We start from the raw sequence: 7033 nt of genomic DNA, 5'->3' as shown, positions 1-7033 counted from the left end.
ACAGAGAAACCCTGTCTCGAACAAAACAAAACAAGCAAACAAAAAAACTCAACCAAACAAACAACCAAAACAAAACAAAACCAAAACATTAAAATAAAAAAGTTCAATGGATGGGTTAAGCAGAAGTTTTGACTCTGTTGAATGGATAGTGGGATCCAAACTGTACCTATAGATACAGAAATGAATGATGTGAGAGGAAGTCATGAAGGAAAGAAAAAGCAAGTCCAACTTACGTCTAAGTAGGATCTCAACAGGAAAGGCTAAAGGATGGAAAGGCCACACAGAAGAGGAAATGGTTGAGCATCATTTAGAAGTGATTTAAGGGCCGAATGTAGGGAAAACGCATGCGTTCATTCAAGAAACACTTATTGAGTGCTTGATGCATGTCTGCTGTGTTTTAGAGAACTCTCCCTGGGAGAAAACAGGATTGGTCACACCAGGACAACTGGAGTGAAAACAGATTTCCTTCCCGGAGCAAAATGGAAGCTGTGTGACAGGTCCATATTCTTCAGAGAAGAGCAAGGATTAAGCAATGGCCTTTTCTAAAGAACACTGGGTATCTTCTGGACCCTCTAGGTATATGAAAGCAGGATGGGTACCTGTGCTCCCAACTATGTTCTTTGTATCCAGTTCTTCCACTTTGGTTCATTTACCTTTTTAAGTCTATGCAGTCATCTTAATCCCTCAGCGTGCACGAGTTTACAAACACGATGTCCAGAACCTATCTCGACTCTTCAAAGTTGACGGCATGAAGGCAAGACTAAGGTATTTCAATATCAGCATTTATAATATCCTGTTCCAGAAGCACAAAAAGGTCACCCCAAAATCTCCACTGTCCTAAACTGTAGTTGCCTTGGACTGTAGAAGTCTCACACATCAACCCTTGATGAGATAGATCACCCCCAAACTGGAGCAGCATCTCATAGGAACTGGTTTGTATCATCAAACAATAAGACATTTCCAAGGACCAGGTGTGAGATATGCCACTTCAGCACAAGTGGCTGGACCTGACATATTGGAGCCCATCGAGATGGCCCTTTGGCCTAGGACTTCAGTGGCAGAAGGACAGAAGAAAGACAGCCGATGACAGGGGACCACTCACTGGCAAAGCTGACTTTCAAGACCAATGATGGAATAAAGATTTATAAATATAAGCAAAACCAAAACACATTTATTACCTACAAATACACTCTAAAGCCATGGATCTAAATTGGAGCTGGTCTTTGCTAGTTTGTGGGTTCTTCCTTCTTCCACCCTTCTCCACCCCTCTTCTATCCCTTCAACCCCCTAACACTAGACAGGAAAGAAAAAGGGACAGAGGAGAGAGAAGAAAGGAAAGAGATCCCTGAATCTAATTTCTTTTCTTCTCGTTTCTTCTTTGAGCACAACTACTAACAAATCACATCCAAACCCCTCTGAATGACCACTAACAACCGCCCCTGCCTCTCAGGCTCTTAGAATTTTTATATACCTCTGAAAAGTTCCCAGAATTCCAAATGTCGAACAATAACAGAAACTATGTGCGCCTGGGAAAATCACACCCCGACTAGAGCATGAGGCAAATCACAGTCAGCTGCTGTGAACAATGCGAAGCAGTCCCACGTCCCACACCTGGGATCGAAATGAAAACACATACTTATAATATTTCTGTGGTTTTTGAAGAAATCAGAATTCCAAATTCTTACTACACTCAACCTTACTAATGCCGCAACCCTTTAATACAGGTCCTTATCTTGTGGTGACCCCCTCCCCCAACCATAAAAACATTTTTGTTGTTATGAACTGTAACATAAGAACTGTGAATTAATCATACAATGACAGACATAGGATTTTGGTTAATTGTACTCTATAGACTGGTGGAGCTGCGGCCATACTGAAGTTTTCTACATCCTAGATTGTCTAAGAGAAGGCCCAGGGGCTAGAGAAATGGTTCAGTGGTTAATAGCACTTGCTTCTCTTGCAAAGGACCAGGGATCTGTTACGGCACCCATATGGCAGCTTACAGCTCTGGTTCTAGGGAATGTAACACTCTCTACTGATCTTTGTGCAAGCGGCACACATAAACTCACATTGGTGCACACACATACACATAAATGATCTTTTTTAAAGGCGGGTCCCCTGCAATGCAATTAGGCTCTGTTAAATAAGCTTGGTGACATTTCCAGGAGCAATCACTAGAAAAGTCAAAATAAAGGAGCTAAATTCCCAATGAATAAAAGAAGGAACAAGGGCTGGAGAGATGGCTCAACGGTTAAGAGAACTGACTGCTCTTCTGATAGGCCCTGAGTTCAAATCCCAGCAACCACATGGTGGCTCACAACCACCCATAATGACATCTGATGCCCTCTTCTGGTGCATCTGAAGACAGCTACAGTGTACTTACATATAACAATAAATAAATCTTTTTTTTTTTTTTTAAAAAAAAGAAGGAACAAAATGGAATAGGAAAACCAAGTCTGTCTAATTTTCTTTCACAGAAGGAAAAACACAGAAAAGCCTACATTAAAGGGCAGGGGAGAAAAGGGTCTAGTGAGCCCAAATCCACCCACTACCACAACACATTCAAAGTGACCAGGTGCCACAGGACTCAGGGAATACTAAGGTTTAGATGACCTTTGATACTCCCTCGACATCCCAGGGCTCTACTGGGCCACATTGGAAACCTAATGAGGGGGAGCTGAGTACAAGAAAGTACCCTTGGAGACAACATTAGGGTAATGCCCACACTGCTTCCAGACCCCCACAAGGTGGGAGACATGCATAGACTGTTGCCATGATGAGCTGTCTTAAGGGATGTGGTCAAGTGATCAAGGGCTGAATCCTCTGAAACCATGGGCCAAAACCAAAACATACCTTTTCTCTTTGTAAGTTGCTTGTCTCTGGTATTTTGTGACAGAAACGGAAAGCTGACTAACACATGGACACTAAAGCCGTTCAATAAAAGCAAGATCACCTTGTATACATTTTATGAGCCCCACTGAATTATTGGAATGCAGGAAATTTTATATTCAAGGTGAAAAGAATTAATAATAGATTAAATATTAATCAAAGGAAAGCTGGAATGGCTGTATTAATAGCAGCTAATATTAAGACAGAACATATCCTGGACCTTAGATCAGGTTTAAAAGCTTTAATTCACTATGAGGACTTTTTAAACTCTAAATGTACATACACACCTATTCGGTACATTTATATCTTGTATAAAAATCTTGAGTCTAGAAACCGAAAGACCTCTGCAAAATAAAAGGTTTTGTAATTACTGATCATCAATATACAAAAAGTTAACTCAAATATGGGATTTTTAACAGAAGAACTAGCTGGCTTTAGCTGTTGAATGTCTGTAAAACCTTACTCCCCCACTAGAGCTAGAGACCTAACATTCCTCCCAAGCATGAAAACATTTACAACATCTGACTTCTGACAGGTCTACAGAGCAAAATCAATAAAAGGAAAAAAAATCAGTAGCACACAAACCTACAAATCACATTCTCTGACCACACCACAGTGAAAAAGAATGCTAATTTTTTAAAGTCGGCTTAAATTAGTTTAATAATAAGCCTCTAAGAATAAAGTATGAGTCAAAGATGGAATAACAATGAGAATTTGAAACACTAAGAATGGAATAACAATTAACATACACATCTTATGTTAATGTTAAAGGGCAGATGTGGTGGTTGGGGCAGGGAGAGTGGATGAGGAAGAGCAAGAAGCAGTTCTAGAGATGAGAACAGCAGGCAGGAGTAGAAGCCTGGAGTCCTCGCAAGGGCCAGGGGGAGCAGGCCACTGGCTGCAGAGGAGAGCTCGTGTTTATCGGGAGACTGTGCAGGAGGATGAAGAGGAGCAGAGGAAAGGGCACAGGTCACAGTGAAGAAGGAAGGCATAGAGTTAAAAATGACAGGGGTGCAGCTCTTCCCCACGGCAGAGAGGGCTGATGGGATCTCAGGGACAATGTCATAGGGCCACTGATAATGGCCTTTCTCGACGTTCTAATTTATCTTTCTTTCATTCTCTTTTGCGGTCTTGTCGTCTTGGACCCAAAGCACCCTACATTCTCATGTGTGGGGAATTCATAGGTTGAGAGATAACAGAATTTGTACTTTCTCCCTCCATGAGCCTCAAGCAACTATCTATGTGAAGAATCAATACAGAAAATGTTCAAACACAGCATCCAGATGACAGGCTGGTCTCATTCATTTGGTTAGCTACAGCAACATCAGAGGCTCTGAAGTCATTGTACCTATAAGCGTGCCTCTCCAGGGTTCTTCCTTCCCCTCCCCTTAAGCGTCCAGCTTACTCTGGGAAAAACACACCAACACACAGTAAAGAGGAGACAGTCATACAGTGGAGGGGAGACGATACCATAATTGAGTATTTACAGAAATAATGCAGCAGATGATCAAGTTACATACTCCAATGATAAAGTTAATTCTGCAAAAAAAAAAAACAAAAACAAAAAAATGGAGGGACGGTGCTAATGACATCACACATTGAAATGACGTTCTTTCTAGAAAATCTAAATGTATATTTTGCCTCCTTGTGTGTCCACACATCACATGCATGCCTGGTACCCACAGAAGTGAGAAGAGGGGTTTGGCTCCCCTTGAACTGGAATTACAGATTGTTCCAGCAGCCATGTGGTACTGGGACTTGAACCTGCTCTGGAAGAACAGCAGTGCTCCTAACCACCAGTCATCTCTCCAGCCCCGGCACTTCTTTCTAAAGTGCCCATTGTAAATTAGAGACACTGCCTAGGCCAGAATTGTGGCTTGGCTCACTCCCTTCTCCAGCACATACAAAAGCTCAATGATATGCTTAGCAAACCCTTAGGGAGGGCAGCATTAAGCTGGCACTGTGGGATATAGGCAGGTTTGCCCTACCTAGTTGACCTGTGTCCCAAGACAAGTATACAGGAATCACAACAGGCACTTGGAGGAAGAGGAGGAAGCCTAAGAAGAAAGCAGTCAGCACTCTCTTCAACAGATCACCCACATCCCTCAAACTGACCTTCCTTTTATTTTAGAAGAAAAGTGATGGAGAAGCCGTTGGTTTGTGTGTGGAAGCACCCTGACGTAGAGACGTTCCTTCCTGATGCTAGCAAGGATTCAAAAAATCCCTCCATCAATCTTAAAGGTGAAGCATCCAGTAGTGGGTAAGGGCCCTGACTCAATGTCTGTACTCCATCACATTTGATTCTGCCCAGTGTCTAATAAGCAGATGAGGTTAAAACCCAGGCAGAGAGGTCTACATTGACGGGGTCCGGCATAGGTAGGAAATCCCCTAGCATAGGGGAGGTGGCTTGGAACAGGCCTACAATTGACAGCCAGCTTCCAACTTAACTCCTTGGAATTCCTTCTAGTTGCTCTGAAGGTGTCACAAGGGTGGATAACTTCCAAGTAAACTACACTCCGTGTTCACATCAGGATAAGGATCTGCCCCACCAAATGAAGTCACAGTTTCCCCAGCAGCCAGCCGGGCTTGTTGTGTTTCAGATGCCACAAGTGAAACAAAGGGTGTGTTAACTAGAGGACTACCATAGTGACACAGAACTAAGGTTGGCCATGGCAACCTTCGTGATAAGATGGGACCCTAGCAGGGTCCCTAATATCACCAGTCTCAGCTCTTCCTTCTACAAAGGACAATCACACCCCACCCCACCCCCTTGCTTTGGTTTAAGAACCAAGTATCATAGGCAGCCTGTGGACTTCCACCTCCAGCTTCTCCCATGTATAGCCTTTGTATATCAATCAGTGTGTGGCCTTTGTATAATAAAATATACTCCGTTTATAACACCAACTGAAGCAGGAGCTAAGGGTTTTGTTTCATTACTTTGATAGTATTTAAAATGACAACACTGACTTTGTTCGTATTCAAAATCAAAGAAAGCACTCCACTTGGTGTCCCATGAGGTTTCTGTGAGATTCCCAGTTACTTTGGGTGATGGGCAGGGCTTCCAGAGCACACAGAGAGTTTCCACCTGCGAGCAACACACATGAATAATGTGCCACAGGAAGTTAAAATTACTTGGGGTTTGGAAAGGAAATCTTTCCAGGAGGTTTCAAGACCTCAGCAGCAGCTTTAAGGGAGGCATCTAAATCACACTTCTGTTTGCACCCTGAAGAAGTCTGGTCATTGCTCTGTGCACATCGAGCTGTCACCTGCTAGTGACAATAATGGCATGCACGGGATGAGAAAGTTAAATGACAGACAGAAGCCACATAGCTCCCTAGAGACCCTGTCAGGACCATCTCCCGACTTCCCGCCACTCTGCACTGTGTTTGAGAGTGGTTACGCACTCTGACCATGTCCTATGGGCCCTGGAACTCTAGCATATTCCTGAAGTACCTGCCAGAGTATTTGCTCACAGATATCTATGACCCTCTTCTTGGATACCCAAGGATCACCTTCAGTCATGCCAACCTTTCTGTTCATTTTGTTTTTGAAGGTTATTTTTTTAATGTTCACTTTTTAATATAATATGCACATGCACCCAAGCATGCATGCATGCACATTGGAGGAGGGTGCATGTATATTCTGATGTGTTCACACATATGTGTGCATGTGGAAGTCAGGGGACAATGTCTTATTTTTTGAGACAAGGTCTTTGGGATTTCACTGAGTAGGCTACTACGCCCACATACGGCCTTACGAGAAAAACCAGATTCACAGAGCTGTGTCCCTACAGAAGGGGCGTTTCTGCTCCTATTAGCAAGTTTCCCTTGTTATCTAAACAGGTGTTTTGGACAAGAACTAAGTTAGAGACAAACTTTACCTGAGTACACTCAAGTCATCTTACAAAGGTTAAGTAGAGCTATGACAGTAGGTAAAACTCAGCCAAACAGTTCCTCTGTGGACCAGGTGACTCAGAAGCAGTTTCTGAACTGACTTAAAAAGTGGAAAGCTCACAGCCTCACCACTCACAGTGTGGGAAGATGCAGAATCAGTGAGGGTCTGAGTGAGGGAGATCCCCCAAGAGCACGAAGATTGCCCCTTTCTCCTCCCCCTTCCTCCTCCTCCTCCTCCTCCTCCTCCTCCT

At 43.2% G+C, this 7033-nt stretch overlaps 1 protein-coding gene across 3 annotated transcripts in view; it reads right to left on the bottom strand.

Annotated features, from left to right (window-relative positions):
• Slc22a3 (solute carrier family 22 member 3) overlaps window positions 1-7033 on the bottom strand; it is a 93916-nt gene that overhangs the window by 85368 nt on the left and 1515 nt on the right. The gene's annotated exons all lie outside the window — the stretch shown is intronic.

This window comes from Mus pahari, chromosome 21, assembly GCF_900095145.1.
Source record: "Mus pahari chromosome 21, PAHARI_EIJ_v1.1, whole genome shotgun sequence".
NCBI classification, from domain to species: domain Eukaryota; kingdom Metazoa; phylum Chordata; class Mammalia; order Rodentia; family Muridae; genus Mus; species Mus pahari.
This window is presented reverse-complemented; position numbering and strand designations above follow the sequence as displayed.